Source organism: Alexandromys fortis, unplaced genomic scaffold, assembly GCF_014885135.2.
Source record: "Alexandromys fortis isolate MF-2015 unplaced genomic scaffold, M_Fortis_MF-2015_v1.1 scaffold_75, whole genome shotgun sequence".
Lineage (NCBI taxonomy): Eukaryota > Metazoa > Chordata > Mammalia > Rodentia > Cricetidae > Alexandromys > Alexandromys fortis.
In genome coordinates this window covers 3,683,541-3,699,953 of record NW_026067956.1, presented here as the reverse complement: position 1 = coordinate 3,699,953, position 16,413 = coordinate 3,683,541, and the positions used below count along the sequence as shown (strand labels likewise).

General features: G+C 42.1%; 1 long non-coding RNA gene across 1 annotated transcript in view; it reads left to right on the top strand.

Moving 5' to 3' along the window:
- LOC126507581 (uncharacterized) overlaps positions 1-16,173 on the top strand; it is a 27,173-nt gene extending 11,000 nt beyond the window's left edge. The window contains exons 2-3 of the long non-coding RNA XR_007593588.1: positions 13,797-14,243; positions 15,263-16,173. This is a non-coding gene — a long non-coding RNA (uncharacterized lncRNA). The remainder of the gene's footprint in view (positions 1-13,796; positions 14,244-15,262) is intronic.
- Positions 16,174-16,413: the final 240 nt, after the last annotated feature.

Genomic DNA, 16,413 nt, shown 5'->3' with positions numbered 1-16,413 from the left:
CCGGCCCTCCTGCCTCAAACAGTCAGAGTTTGCCCTGGCAGGATGGCCCAGAAAGCCAGCATTTTAAAACAGCACAACTTTTTTCCTGCTACAGCTGAAAACAAACAAACATGCAATCAGCTTTTCAATACCATTTAAGTGTTTTGTGGCAGGACCTCTTAAGAGCTGCAGGGTTTTGCAGCTAAAGCTGAGTCAGGAAGCCTCTCTTAGATGAGAGCGCTTGCTTGCCTCTAGCAAGCAGAGCAGACTCCAGAAATCGCTGCTACCAAGAAAACATGCTTCACTCCATTCTTTCCCAAGCTTTCTCAGGCTTTTTTGTGGATTCAGTTATCCTCACGTTGGGCAGCCACCTGAGACTAGAGAGACAACAGGCCTAAGAGAAAAACAAATGCAAATAGTTCTGCTAAAGAAATTTAGCGATGGGCTGGAGAGATGGCTCAGTGGTTAAGAGCATTGCCTGCTCTTCCAAAGGTCCTGAGTTCAATTCCCAGCAACCACATGGTGGCTCACAACCATCTGTAAAGAGGTCTGGTGCCCTCTTCTGGCCTTCAGGCATACACACAGAATATTTTATACATAATAAATAAATATTTTTAAAAAAAGAAATTTAGCAATGGACGGTGGTGGTGCACACCTTTAATCCCAGCACTTGGGAGGCAGAGGCAGGCGGATCTCTGTGAGTTCGAGACCAGCCTGGTCTACAAGAGCTAGTTCTAGGACAGGCACCAAAGCTACAGAGAAACTTTGTCTTAAAAAAAAAAAAAGAAATGTAGCAATAAAATGACTCTTAAGGCTATTCCCCTATACCTCACTCAGCCACCATCAAAGAAGCTTTCTCCTGCAGAAGATGGGAGCTGTCACAGAGACCCACAGACAGATGATGTACAAAGAGGGAGACACTTTGGAACACTCAGTGCTAAATGGGGTGTCTTCATCAAGTCCCTCATTTTAAGGCTCAGTGATCTGTGCAGAAGAGGAAGTGGAAAAATTGTAAGGACCAGAAGGGATGGATGATACCAAGGAAACAGTGCCTTCCAGACACAATAGGACTCCAATTAACAACTTCTCACAGAGGAAAAATTAGCTTCTCCAAGGGAGTCTTACTACACATACAAACCACATTTGAGGGCAGGTCCCATGCCCAGCAGGAAATGACCAACACAAAAGAAATTCAAAGGTATTTTTGTAGATTTTTTTTCTTGTCTCATATTGCTTTGGGGAATTTTTTTTGTACCTTACTGATCTTTTGCTTGTATAATATGGTTTATATTTTGAATTTTTAAAAGTTTTGTTTATCATTGAGGTTATATAAAACAAAGCCTTGAAGTAGGATGCTATGCAGTCAAAGAATACATGTGTAGAACTTGGAGTTCTCTGCACACTTTCTTATCTCACCTTGCAGGCGCTTGGGCTTTGACATTGTTTCCACCAACAGAAATGGTAGCAATACAACCATTAGCCAATTCTGGAAGTTCTTTAGCTGATCACAAGCAGATTCTGGGTGTGTACTGGCAGATATGCAGGCAAGCACAATCAGCCCATGCCATTTTATGTATGGAGCAGGAGTCAGAGTATACTCAGCCCACATGTGACTAGCTGGGCTGAGGTGTACTGTGCGACATAAGACATGAAAAATATTTTTTATATGCTATATTTTGAAATAAGTCATTCTTGGGAAATATAAATAAATAAATAAGGGAAAGTCGATGATTTAGACCTTTTACACCCAAGGGGAAGATTTGTGTGTGTGGGGGGGGGGGGGTTCTGTGTTTGTAGAGAATAAGGGGAGAATGGGTAGGGATTGAGGATTAAGGGACAGCCCTTAAAGTCAAGAGGAAAAGGAGCAAGTTTGGAAGGAGCAAGGAAAATAGAAGTGTTAGCACAGTCTATTAGGCAGCTGGTCCAGAGGGCAAAGGGGATCTTTGGAAATCCGTTCTTACTTTGTCGTTCTTTTGGTTCAGACTAGTTGTGGTCCTTTGGTTTGTTGTGAACTTTAGTACTGTTGTGGAACAATTAATAAATAACTCTTCACAGGCAAAAAAAAGTTTTGTTTGTGTGTGGGGGGTGTGCTTATGTATGTCTTTCTTGTGTTAAGTTTATTTTCTTTTGTTTGTTAGTTTGTTCATCTTGTTTTATTCTTGTTTATCTTTTTCATTTGTATGCTATTTTCTTAGAGAGAAAGAAGGCATGGTGCTGGAAGAGTGAGGAAGTACGAAGAATCTACGAGATGAAGGAGGGAAAACTGAACAGATTAAATTGTATTAAAAATAACTTTATTTTTAATTAAAAAGGAAAATGATCCTATCAAAATCTTTGTAATAATTCCATAGCTATTTTCTGCATACTAGCTGCTACTCTGAATGTTTGAGATTCATTAATGAACAAGTTACCCATATTTATAAGGCAGACAAGCGTTTACAAGCTGTAAACTATATATTACATCAGGTACATATGTGCTCCAGAGGAAAATACAGTAAGAGGCTGGAGAGGTGACTTAGCAACTTAAAGTGCTTGCTACATACAAGGATAAAGATCCGAGTTCAAATCCCCACGACCTGTGTAAGAGTAAGGCATGGTAGCACAATTTTGTAATCAGCAATGAAGAAGGACTGGTGGATCCCAGGGAAAATAGTGAGCTCCAGACGGGTGATAGTGGCACAGGCCTTTAATCCCAACACTCAGGAGGCAGAGGCAGGCGGATCTCTATGAGTTTGAGGCCAGCCTGGTCTACAGAGCGAGTTCCAGGACAGGTTCCAAAGCTACAGAGAAACCCTGTCTCAAAAAACAAGCAAACAAAAATCCAGTGAGCTTCATGTTCAATGAGAGGCTCTGTGTCAAAAAAAATAAGGTGGAGGGGGCTAGAGAGATTGGCTCAGCAGCTAAGAGCACTTGCTACTCTTGCAGAGGACCCAGATCTGGATTGTAACCTGTAAAATGAAATAAACCCTTTCCAGTTGGCTTTTGGTCATGGTGTTTATAACAGAAAAAAAAAAAAGTAACAATCCATACATGCACACATCCAAACACACACCAGAGCACTCACTGAATAAAAAACAGCAGGAGTTGGAAATGACTCAGCAGTTAAGAGCATGTTCTGCTCCTGTAGACGACCCAGCACTCATATGGTGGCTCATTGCCAACTACCATCCCAGTTTAGGGGATTCGGTTCCTTGTTCTGATCTCTACAGGCACCAGAATACATGTGATGTAATATGTGCATGCAAAACATCCATACACTTAAAATAAAAAAAATTAAAGTGTGGGGTAGGGGCCTGAGGATTATATTTTCAAAGAGGACATTTACAAAAGGACCCGCTGAGAAAATGGCATTTGATTACCACCCAACAGCAATGAGGCAACAAGCTAGGTATATAATGACGACGACAAAAAAAAAAAAAAAAAAAAAAAATCTTGTAACAGCCCTAAATTTGGAGTGGAGCTTGTATGTGTAAGAGACCAGAGAGAGGTGGCCAGAGAGGAACAGAATGTTGTTGCAATGTAGACTCTAAGGCCCTAGAGTTGAAACTAGTGCGTGTCGAACTGCTGATGATTGGATTCAGCTCCTTGTGGGACAGGAACCCACTGGAGGATGCCGAGCAGAGCCTCATTTTAGAGCAGAGTAGATTGAAGAAGAATGAGCAGGGCCAAGAACCATCAGGAGGTGGTTACTGTAATCCAGCAGCTTGAAAAATAACATGAAGTTCACAGTGGAAGTAACTTTAGACAGAGAAAGGAACAGCTTCAAACGCTTCCAGTATTTTTCTTGGCAAAATTTTCTCAAAGGAAGAGTTATGACATGCATGTTAAAGGCTCTTCCTACATACAGCAGAATGGTTCACCTGAGAAGGTCCAGTTCATACTTCCACCACTCCCAGTGATATATAGTTGACAGAAAGATTCTGAAAGGTCAGGCATGGCCACTCATGACTCTGGTCCAGCAGCTCAGGAAGCTGAAGCCAGAAAATCACTTCTGTCCAGGAGCCTGAGAGAAGTCCAAGCTGCATATTGAGACTAGCCCTCTCTCAAGAAAACAAAGTGTTGTATCCCGAGTTTACTTATAAGATTTTGTTTTTATTTCTTTTTATGTAGATGAATGTGTATATTTGAAGAGGGTGTCCAATTCCCTGAGGTAAGTTAGAGTTAAGGCAGTTGTGAGCCACCTTATATGGGTGCTGGGAACTAAACTCAGGTACTCCAGAAGAGCAGTGAGCTCTCTTAACCACTGAACCATCCATCCAGTCCCAACACAATCTTCTTAACATTGAATTTTTTTATTTAACTTCATTTTATGTGCACTGGTGTGAAGGTGTCAGATGCCTGGAACTGGAGTTACAGACAATTGTGAGCTGCTATGTGGGTGCTGGTAATTGAACCCGGGTCCTCTGGAAGAGCAGCCGGGGTGCTATTAACTGCTGAGTTATCTCTCCAGCCCCCAAATACTTTTCTAAGAGCTTTACAAAGTGTTTTCATTTGCAAAGAGCCATTAGGAAGATTAGATTTTGCATATATTCATATGTGTGTGTATGTGTGTGTGTGTATTCATTTATATAGATAGATGTTGTATTTGTTGACATGTTTTAAGGAAAAAAAATCAAATGCAGATTACCAAAGGCTGGATGTTCCCTTTGGAACCTATATTATAGTAATAACATTGGTGATTTGCAGAGGAATAGCAACTAGAATTTTGTTTTGTTTTTTCCAAGACAGGGTTTCTCTGTAGCTTTGGAGCCTGTCCTGGAACTCGCTCTTTAGACCAAGCTGGCCTCAAAATCACAGAGATCCACCTGCCTCTGCCTTCCGAGTGCTGGGATTAAAAGTGTGCACCATCACCGCCCGGCATCAATTAGAATTTAATAAATGCTGAGAGGGAGAGAAAGAGAGAGGAAGGAGAGAGGGAGAGAGGGGAGGAGGCTAATGACAAGCATGAGGAGGAACAGGAGAAGGTCACTATTCAAATATGATGAGGGACATTTACCTAAGAGGACATGACAAGATGGGAAAACTGAGGAGGATTGGCAGAGAAGGAAGGTAGAATAACCATAAGCCTGACTTGCTAAAGCAAAAGGAAAACAGCATTTCAGAAACACTGTGATTATTCCAAAGATACTGAAACATTCAGTATAGTAAGAAGACTTGACAAAGGTGGTCAGTTAAGAAAGTCACTGCTGGCCTTTGTGAGGGTCTTTTTAGAAGGCGGTGGTGGAGCACACCTTTAATCCCAGTTCAAGGCCAGCCTGCCAGGTCTGCAGAGTGAGTTCTAGGATAGCCAAGGCTATACAGAGAAACCCTGTCTGGAAAAAACGCGCAAACAAAAAGAGACCACACAGAGTGGAATTTCAGTGAATTTTTGAAGGCAGAGATAGAGCTTCTGGTACTAAAAGGGAGACTGAGATCATAGTTCAGCTATGGAAGATGAAGCAAGCATGCTCTCAGGTGAAGACAGACTGGGAGGGCGGAGTTGCTGTTGTTAGTGCATACCCCGTCAGGTCTCTAGAGCAGGAGGGGGTAAGGGCACCAGGATGAACGGAACATCAGCACATAAAACAAGGGTACTGAACTTTCTGGGATCAGAAATAGTGACAAGAATTTGAGTGAAGCACTTAGAAGTTTTCTAGCCTGTTGGTGAATTTATTTGGCAATTTGATAGGGCCACAGAGTGCCCGGCCATTTGGTCAAACACCACAAGCATGTTTCTGAGTGGGTAACTGGAGCAATGAGAGATGGGGGAAGGGGGGGGAGGAAAAGAGGGAGGGAGGGAAGGAGGGAGAGGGGGAAGGAAAGGGGGAGGGAGGGAGGGAGATAGAAGGAAGGAGAGTGGGAGAGGGAGAGAGAGAGAGAGAGAGAGAGAGAGAGAGAGAGAGAGAGAAATTCCCTCTATCTGGCTGCCTTCAAACTGGACATCAGTTATTTCCTGCTTTCAAACACAAACGGAAACATTGGCTCTTAAATCCCGAGTCCACAGGTCTGTGCACTAGCGCTTGACTCATGGTTGTCAGGGCCTCCGCACAGGCTGGAACTGTGCCATCTGCTTCCTGACTGCAGATCTGAGAATTCAGCCAATTCCTCATTTCTTTCATATGTACGTATATATCGTACATCAATCCTGTTTCTCTGATGACCCCTAATATATCCTGCCTACATAGTTGCTGTTTAATGTATATTGAGTGACAAATTGGCAGACCGAGAAGGTAGAAAGGGAATGGCTATCTAAGCTGCAATGAGAAAAATGTGTTCCAGAAAGATCCCTAAAAATAGTATGGGGAAGCAACAGACCATCTGGGCTCTTGAGGAGCTGACATGCCATAGGGCCGATGGTCAGCAACTAGGAGGTTCAGCAAGCACCGCTGCCATATGACTGGATGCAATGAAAAGCAACCAACAGGCAATGACCAAGTGTAGCTGGCCCCACAAAGGGGAGAACAACCAGCTCTCCACTATGTACTTGTTCTGTGCTTCGCTTGGTCAAAGAACCTAACAAAACTGTAGGCTAAGTTTCCCTTTGGAGAAAAGGTAACCGATGGAGATTGGTTTACCACTGTCTGAGGAGGCAAAGCAGAATGGAACTAGAGTTTGGATATGAATCCAGAGGCAAGATGCTGGGTGTGACCTTAGTTACTGGTTACCTGCACATGGGACTATGGGCTGAGGGACCGCCTCTCCCTGTGATGACTGCAGGAATTTGGAACAAAAGGCACTCGGGATCCGAGGAAAATAACTGGGAAAGAGCCAACAAAATATAGTCGAAGGCAAGAATTTGCTCTTAAGCAGAGGGTAGGATAAAGGGTAAAAGGGGTGCATTTTTCTAAGATATGATTCACCAAAGGCCTGTGCTCTTAAAGCGTACACAAAACGTCAGCCGTTAACAGTGGACACAAAGGAGACACCATGATATCCAGGTAATTTGCCAGGTAAATAACACTCATTATTCTCCGTGCGTGGTCACCGCAGGGCGTGCACTCAAACCCACAGACTTCCTCTAAGTGGGGGACGTCTGTCCCCGCAGCACCCACACACGCACGGACTCAGCCTCAGTTTCCCCCCACTTGTTTATGTACGTTAAGCCTGTGATTGGAATTATGGTAAATAATTAGATATTATGTAAACCCAAAGCAAAAGCCTAGAAATGTTTAGTAAAAAGTCTACATTTCTTTTACTGGTAAATGAGTTACATTCACGCTTAAGTGTAAAATACATATTGGTGTGTTTGTGTTTGGTGTAGAAAGGACTCTTGCCGTGGCTGAGCTCTTGCTCTGCCACCGCCCTGCACCCCGAACACAGATCGTTTTAAATTTTCAGTTTTAACTTTCCCCACCCACCATCACCTACCAGTGTCGGATACCAGAGCTTTTATAATACCCAGTGTACCCACAGAACACTCTTTCTGTAAAACCTGTCTCAAAAAGCAAAATTAAAAGCTGGAGTCCACGTCCTCCTGTGATTCCGCCACTTTCATAGGAAACTGTCTGCTTAGACTGTTTCTCTAAGTCCTGGGAGTTCTGATGTCCTTACATAATAACCTGTCTCGTTGATACTTGGGCGGGGGGAGGGGGGGTCACGAATATACCTAAACCATCAGAAATTATACATTTGACAGTCAGGCCATCATCGTTGTTCTTTTACTATAAGCCAATATACATAATGCCTTAATAATTTCTATAAAGAATCTTAGGAATTATGTCGAATATCAAAGATGAGCCAGGGCTAGATAATGGGACTCGGTGGCAGAGTCCTTGCTCAGTACATGCAGTTTCCTAGGTACCATCCCCAGAACCAAAAGAAAAACATGAATTTAAAAATCTAAACAGGCGAATAAACGGAGGGTTAACGACATTTAAAGAAACTTGCCTAAAATTAAAATGTATTGACGTAAAATCAAGAGAAATGGACAGGTGTGGTGGCGTACATCTTTAACCCCAGCCCTTGAAATGCAGAAGCAGATGGATAGCTAAGTTCAAGGCTACTCTGGTCTTCTAGGCCAGCTAGGGCTACATAGTGAGACGCTATCTTAAAAAAAAAAAAATAACGAAAGAAAAAAATGTTTATAAAGCTCTTTACCTTGTTTGGGGAGCCCTAAGAAATCATATCAGAAGCTATTCTGCTACCTACGTATCAATTATCCCGTCCCACCTGCCTCCTGCCAGACACAAATTTAAAGGTCAGCATTCTCTTCCAGGTGAATCAGTGGAGAGTTATGTTCACAGATAAACAAGAAACCTGAAAAACGGGTTATTTTTATGTACGTCGGAGGGGAGGCCCGCGGTAGGAGCCTCATCCATCCACTCTATTCTCTGCTTTCTTGTTCAGCTAGTTTCTTCATGGGCTTCTCCGCCCACAGTTAGCCAGTTAGAGCTGAAAGTTTGCTTTGGCAAAAGTGATGGAAAGAATTAAAAAAAAAAAAAATGCAAGCCACAGAGTTGCCTCCCGAAATCTTAAGTTTCTGGAACTGGCCCTGTGAATTTCCTCTTGGGTCTGAGCGCCAGCTGGGTCACATGGCTACATCCATTTGCAAGGGAGGCTGGGAAGAGTAGTTTTGACTGGAGAAGAAAGGGAGCCAGTAAGAGCAGCTGGCAGTTAAGTTAGTTACTAGCTGAGGTCATTAAGGAGTTGCATGCAGTGCCTGGATCATCCTTCCTAGGTACAGAAGGGTGGCCGGAGAACTAAACAAATGGAGATGTCTCTGGATTCATTTCCTTTTTACGTTTGTGTATTATTTATTTCGGGGGGGGGGGTGGGGCATGCGCACATGGAGGTCAGATGACAAGTTTCAAGTCAGTTCTCTTTGGCCATGCCAGTCCCTGGAACTGATTAGAGCTATCAGGCTTAGCCAGGCGAACCTACACTCTCTGAGCCATCTCACGAACCCAGATGCCTTTTCTAATAATTATGAAGAAATGCTTTCATTTGTATAATAAATTCAATCTGGTAATAAAATGACTTTGAAAACATTTTTTATTAAGCTTTAATTTTTAATTATTGGTGCAGAACATTTAAAACATCATTTTTCCCCATAATTATGTGGATAACAATAAAAGAGTATTGGAGCTAAGACTGTAACTCAGCTGATCCGTGCTTGCCTAGAATGTGCCATACAAACTGGATGTGGTGTTACATCCTCTCTTCCATTGCTCAGGAGATCAGGCTGGGAACATCAGAAGCTCAAGATCATCCTCAGCCACACAGTGAGCTGGAGACCAGCCCAGGATACACGAGACCTCGTTTCTAAAGGAAAGAATGTAGTCTCAAATTTTTACAATACAATTGCCCTATTTCTCTGTTTCATAATTTGGAAAAATGTTTGTGATTTTTGTTTTTGTTTTTGAGATAGGGTCTTATTATGTATCCCTAACCATCCTGGAACTCACTCTGTACACCAGGCTGACCTTAGAGAATCAGAGAAACCTTATCTCAAAAAACAAAACAAAAAAACCTTTTTATTGAAATGAATTTGTGTTCATGCAATATATTCTAATGATGATTTTTTTTAAGCACCTGTGGTTAGGCATGTGACTCAGTGGAAAATGCCTTCCTAACTCACTGGGGACCCTGAGTGGACTGCTGCACCCCCAAAAAATCAATAGTGAAACACATCTACAGCTAACATCTGTCTCCTACAAGTGTTACAAATGTAAGTCAATCTTAGGATAAAATAAAAGGTCTGATATTTTATCCTAGAATATAATCATAGAAATTACTGTTAAACGAATTGACAAAAAAAATTAGTTAATGTAAACTCTTTACCCATCATCTTCCAAGTAAACCCAGAATAAAAGATGTATGTGTTTGTGTGTGTACGTAGGTATATGTGAGTGTATGTGTATGTGCATGTGTGTATGTATGTGTGTTTGTGTGAAGCAAAAAAATCTAAATATTGAAAACAATCCTTCTACACAGAAGGATTATTCTTAACCTATATTCTAATACTGAGCAGTCAGTAACCCAGTAGCAGAAAGGATGCTTCAGAAAGCTGTGTTCCACACAAGGGTTGCAAAGCTGTGATTCATATTACTAAAGTGCATGATGGAAGTGGCTGGTCTCTTAGCATTTCCTGCTTCAGTTTGATGCCGCCAGTAGATACATTGTTGTGATGTGATTTTGAGTGACGTTTGCTTTCCCAAGATGACCTAGTCAATATAAATATGAAGGAATGAATCACTGATGATTTCAGTTTACAAATTTCAATCTCAAATTTTTCCATTTGAGTATGGTTTATGATATTTTTCTCTACAATAATGGCAACACTTGATTAATCAGCCAACAAATGTAATCATGTATATTCAAATTGCATGAATGTAATTATATGTATTCAAATTGCAGCTTTAGAGACCTCACTCCCCCTAGAAAGTCATGTGTGTGTATTTTTTCTTTTGTTCTTGTTCATGATTATTTTTCCTTAACCAAGATTTACTCGATAATCTATAGTTAAGCCTTTTTAAGATACCCTTTGACCTTCTTTAAATTATTAAGCCAAGCATTGGGGTTCACACCTGTAATCCCCACACTCAGGAGGCTGAGGTAGGAGGATCCAGAGTTAGAGGTTATCCTGGGCTAGCTAGCAAGACCTTGACTTAAGAAGAAGAATATTGCTTTTAATGAATTCATGTTAGCTATTTCATTCCCAACCCCTCTGCCACCCCTGAGTCAGTGGGCATCCTGTGTGAACCAGAGTCCCTGTACCAGCATCACCATTTTCGCCCTCACTTCTTAAGTCAGGTTTACTCATAAGGAAGAATTCATTCAGGTAGCTTTGTAAAATAACCGAAATAAAATACAAGTGTTTGATTCTATCCACTTTTCTACAAATTCCTTACAATCCAGGTGGCACTTTCCTGGCTTCTTTCCAATATTCCTTCTGCATTTGTATCCCATTAATGTTTCCTATCATTTCCTTCCATAATTTTTAGAATATCACACCTTATTTTTTTATTTCTACTTCTATGTTGTGGTAAAATACTATAACCAAAGCAACTTAAGGAAGAAAGGGTTTAATCTGACTCATGATTCAAGAGGGACAGTCCATCGTGGCAAACCAAAACAATTAGGGAAGACAGGATTAATCTGGCTCAAGAGTCAAGAGGGATAGTCCATTGTGGCAGAGAAGGTAAGACAATAATCAGAGAAGACCCCGAGGTAAGAACAGAAGCTGACTGATCATGTTTCATCTACACATAGAAGAGGGAGAGAGAGAGAAAGAGAAAGAGCACATGCATGCAAGGAAGTGAAGTGAGACTATAAACCCTCAATTTCCACCCCCAGTGACACATGTCCTCCAGCCAAGTTCCAGCTCTAAAGGTCTGTAACCTCCACAAATAGTCCACCAACTGGAGTTTGTGTGAACTATTCCTTTACACTTTGTGAATATATGGCTTTATGATTGATTTAATAAACAAGTTGACTGGCCAATAGCTGAACAGGATAAAATTAGGTGGAAAAGTCAAACTCAGAATGATGGGATGAAGAAGGGCAGAGTCAGAGGTGTTGCCAGAAGGCACAGAGGGAGAAAGACATACTGGAGGGCAGGTAAAACCACAAATTACACAGCAATACATAGATAAATAGAAATGAATTAGTTAATTTTAGAAGTAAGAGCTAGTTAGTAATAAGCCTGAGCTATCAGTCAAGCATTTGTAATTTAATTAAGTCTCTTGTTGTTATTAGGGAGTGACTGCCAAGACAGAAAAACTCTACCTACAGATACATGAGCTCTGTTCAAACACACAAGCTATGGTGTCATTTCTCATTCAAACCACAACTTTCCACCCTTTGCCTCCCACAATAAGTTCATGGCCCATCTTATGATGTATAATCCATTTAGCCCAACTTCAAAGGTCCCTACGGTGCCTCTTCCTGTAAGTAACCTCAGGTAACCTGTGAGAATGGTTTTTGATATTATTCTCTTGACACAGAAAATCCAAAAAATAAAAAAAAATCATACTATCAAAAGATTCAACTCTTCATAGTCATTTCAAGAACACCTGTGACACTGCCCAGGCCATCGAGGGTATACATATACAAAAGGTCACCAAGTGTCAGAGATATCATTATAAAGAAGCCATGTGTGCCATCCCAGTGGTGTAACAGTAGAGTCAGTAGTTGTGGCCAGGCCAAACAGTGGAGATGGCCACAGGGTCAGTACTCCCCCGCCCCAAGGACTGATATTTTTGCTGCACATGCTTAAAAAATGGAACGAGTAACGCTGAACTTTGGGACTTAGATGTGGTCCTTCATCCAGCTGATCAAAGCACCTAAGATGTGCTGTCAAACTTACAGAGCTCATGGCTGGGCCAACTCATACATGTGCTCCCCCCGGAACACTGAGATGGTCCTCACTGGGAAGGAATAAACTGCTTCAAAGCCAGAAGAGGCCAGCCTGGTCTACAGAGTGAACTCCAGTATAGCCAGGGCTACACAGAAACCCTGTATCAAAAAACAAAGGAAAAAAAGTAATTAAAAAAAAAGTCTCTATGGTCTTAACAGTCTCAACAATATTCAAAAGTACAAAAGGCACTTCTGAGACTCAAGATAATCTTTTAACTGTGATTCCCTATAAAATAAAATTTAAAAATCTAACTTCCATACTTCCAACATACAGTGGCACAGAATACACATGAGCACTCCAAAAGGAAATAGTGGGGAGGTGTGAGGGGAGACGATCAAAGGAAGTCCAGCAGGACAAACCCTAAACTCTGTGGCTTCATATTTTGCTATCTGGAGCTTTGGTTTCAAGGGGCTTAGATAGCTCTGGCTTTGCAGCTTCACTGCCTGCAACACATAGCTCTGCCGGACTGGCTCCGCCCACTGTATGCAGCTCTCCAAGGCTCACGTCTCCTTGGCTCTGGCATCTCCAGCTTCTTGGGGTCTCTATTGAAACCTAGCTTTCATTATCAGACCTCACACAATGACTTCTCAGGATATCCCCTGCCACACATTACCAGGTCTCCGTGGCTCTCTGAAACCACAGGACATGTGCTCCTCAATCTTGAGTCCTTTGTATCTCCGAAACCCGTACCACAGTGACAGCATTGCTCAGTTGGTTGGCAGCTTGGGCTGGCCCCTGGCCCCTCGGACCACAGTTGCCACAGCTTTTGTTTGTTTCAGTTGCTTTCAAAAGTTGGAGGCTTGGCTGGGTATGTTGCCATCGTGGAACCCTTTCTGTTGCTTATAACCTATTCTGTTCAGGGCAGGAAGAGCCTCTTTAATGCTGCTAACGTCTTTAACAATGACAGCCTCTTTTTCTGTACATGACTACCTGCAATCTTAGTCTTGCTATTGTTCTTTTCCTCTCCAAACTGGACATTATTTTCCCATTTCTATCTGCCTTGTGGGTTGCTTTTTTCCACCATAGATTTGAATAACAGATGACTGTTCCTCAGACAAAGAGTTAGGGAACTTTGAAATTCCCTCAACCAAAGTAATGACTGTGGCCCTCACAAAAAGCCTCAGGATACCGGCAGAACGCAGCTGTATTCCTGCTAAAGTAGCACATGAATGGCCTCTAGCCCAATTGCTAAGAGTCTTGTTTCCCTCAGAAACATCCTGAGCTAGGCCTCAAGCCCCGCCCCCTTTACCCTTAACACTACTCCCCTATAGGCACCAACTAGGATGGCCTTGTGAGCTCTGCTTACAGCATTCAACAGCTTCTAGTCCTCAGTTCCGAAGCCTTCCTTCCACGCTCCTCCCGAAAACACGGTCAGGTTCTTCACAGCAGTAACCCCCCGCCCTTTTTTAAACCATTTCTGCTGCTGTGATAAAATACTAGGAGCCGAAACATTTTAATTTCTTTTGGATTATGGTTCCAGAGGGACGGCGTTCATCATGGTGGAAAAGCGTGGAGGCAGGAGCAGGAGCTGGCTGATCATGTCTCCATCCACACAGAGGAAGCAGGAGGTGGAGTGTGGGCAGGTAGTGGGGTAAAGCTGCAAACTCTCAAAGCCCCCATCCGTCCAGTAACATGGTTTCTCCGGAAGGCTCCACTTCCTAGAGGTTCCATTACCCCCACAAACGGCATCACCAATTGGGGACTGATGCTCAACTATGTTTGCCTTGGAGGAGCATCAGACCAGCACATGCAAACGAATAGAATGTGTGCTCATCTCACTGAATGGAAGGTAGCGCTCGTGTCTAAGGACCCCCCCACCCCCGAACTGTGCGTCGGTCCCTCCTGTATCATCCCCACTTGCCGTCCTCAGCATCCTCCTGTTGAATAAACTCTTCTCACTCAAGATCTGATCAGAAAACCGCATTAGGTGAGCACTTGGTTAATTCATAATCCCAATACTTACCAGACTGTTGTTATAATATCTGCACAGAAGCTGATTGATTTAGCTAATGCTAGATAATATGAATTATTCCATCTGTACTTTCATGGATAGAACCCTCATTTTGCAATACACACACACACATGCTGAGTTTTTCTTGAATATTTCAATTTTTTAAAAATATTTATTTATTATGTATACAATATTTTGTCTGTGTATATGCCTGCAGGCCAGAAGAGGGCACCAGACCCCATTACAGATGGTTGTGAGCCACCATGTGGTTGCTGGGAATAGAACTCAGGACCTTTGGAAGAGCAGGCAATGCTCCTAACCTCTGAGCCATCTCTTCAACCCCTTTACTTTTTTTTTTTAAGACAGTATTTTATTATGTAGCACAGGCTGCCCTGAAACTCACTATGTAGACGAGTCTGGCTTCAGACTCACGGAGATTCAGCTGCCTCTGCCTCCCATGTGCTGGGATTTAAAATGTGCACCACCACCCTGGGCCAAACATTTCATTACTTTGCTGTGTTTCCCTTTAAGGTATTCAATCTTTTGCGGATAAAAAAAATTAAATTAAACTGTTTTTTAATTTTCTTTTAAGGCATTTTGCAAGATCCTTTTATGTTTTAAGGAATACCATTTTTACTTTCATAATAAATATGAAACCTATCCAGGTGTGGTGGTACACATCTTTAATCCCAGCACTTGGAAAGCAGAGGCAGGTGGATCTTTGAGTTTGAGGCCAGCCTGGTCTACAAAGTGAGTTCCAGGCTAACCAGAGAAACCCTGCCTCAAAAAAGAAAGAAAGAAAGAAAGAAAGAAAGAAAGAAAGAAAGAAAGAAAGGAAGGAAGGAAGGAAGGAAGGAAGGAAGGAAGGAAGGAAGGAAGGAAGGAAAAAGAAAGAGAGAGAGAAAGAAAGCAAAACCAAAAATCAAACAAATAAAACAAAACAAAGAAGGAAATCTTTTATGTACTCGGATTCAGTGGTTTTCTCCTTTCCACAGATCAGACTGAACGAACTCGCCTAGCAAGAAGCCACCACAAATCTAGCTGCCGGTTCCTGCCATATTTCTTCACACAAAGCACCCTTAACCCTTACCCAAGGAGAGGAGAGGTGAAATGCGTAGCCTGGGGGTGGGAATGTAAACCTGGAATAATGCCATGTGCATATATTATGGGTAATAGGTGTTCTAAAACAGAGTCTTATTCACTCCGCTATAAAACTGTTCCACAACAATTTTAATCAGTCAGTTCTTAAGAAACTATTAAACATTTTTGTGAGTTACTTCCACTGGCTGAATTGTAGTGTGTATTTCAAACATTTTACTGTACTGTGAGGTCTGTGGCACTCAAAGGGAAATTCTTTTTTAAAAATCTCTATGTCATTAAATTGTTCTAATAATAAGAGACCTAAATTTGAAGCACTTGGGGACATCAAGGTACCGTATCCAAGCTCTGGCAGGACGCTATAGAACAGATGTGTTACAGGCAACAGAACCTAATGTAACCTCAGTGCTGATAACTCCCAAGACGTATCGTAAAATTATCAAGATGTTTAAGACCAGGAGACTATTTTAATAAGTGAACAAAACCAGGAGGACAATTTCTAGATGTTTCTATTCCGGGATATGTCTTGTAATTGCCCATTTCTCCTCCCCGAGTGACTGTCTCCCTTCCCGCGCAGGGCTCCCTGAGTTGCTGCAGAGCTCTTGAGGGAGCAGTCACTTAAAATAGAGCTATGAAAGCCCACATTCCAGCCTTGTGAGGTGACTTCCTTATGTGATGACCTTGGAGATTCAGCTTCAAGCACACAGTCTGCTCAAGGGGGCTCGCTCAGCCTAGATGTGAAGATTTACTCTTGGTCTTTCTGGTCTCCTTGAGGAAGGACAGTGGGCATTGGTGCAATGTTCTTAAGTCTGAGAGCCAAAGAGTGACCAGGAAAAACCCCATGACTTTCAGATGGTGACTTTGAGGATTGGCACAGGATCCAAGTTTACCTTTGCACTATTTAAAAAAAAAAAGTCACTAGGCTTTTGGTAAACAGTAAAACTTTTTTATTTTTTTTTATAGTAAGCATTAGACAATCCAAGGTCATTTAGCCCCACACATCACAATAAAGAGGAATATCACAGGCACACCTAAAAACTTCTGCATT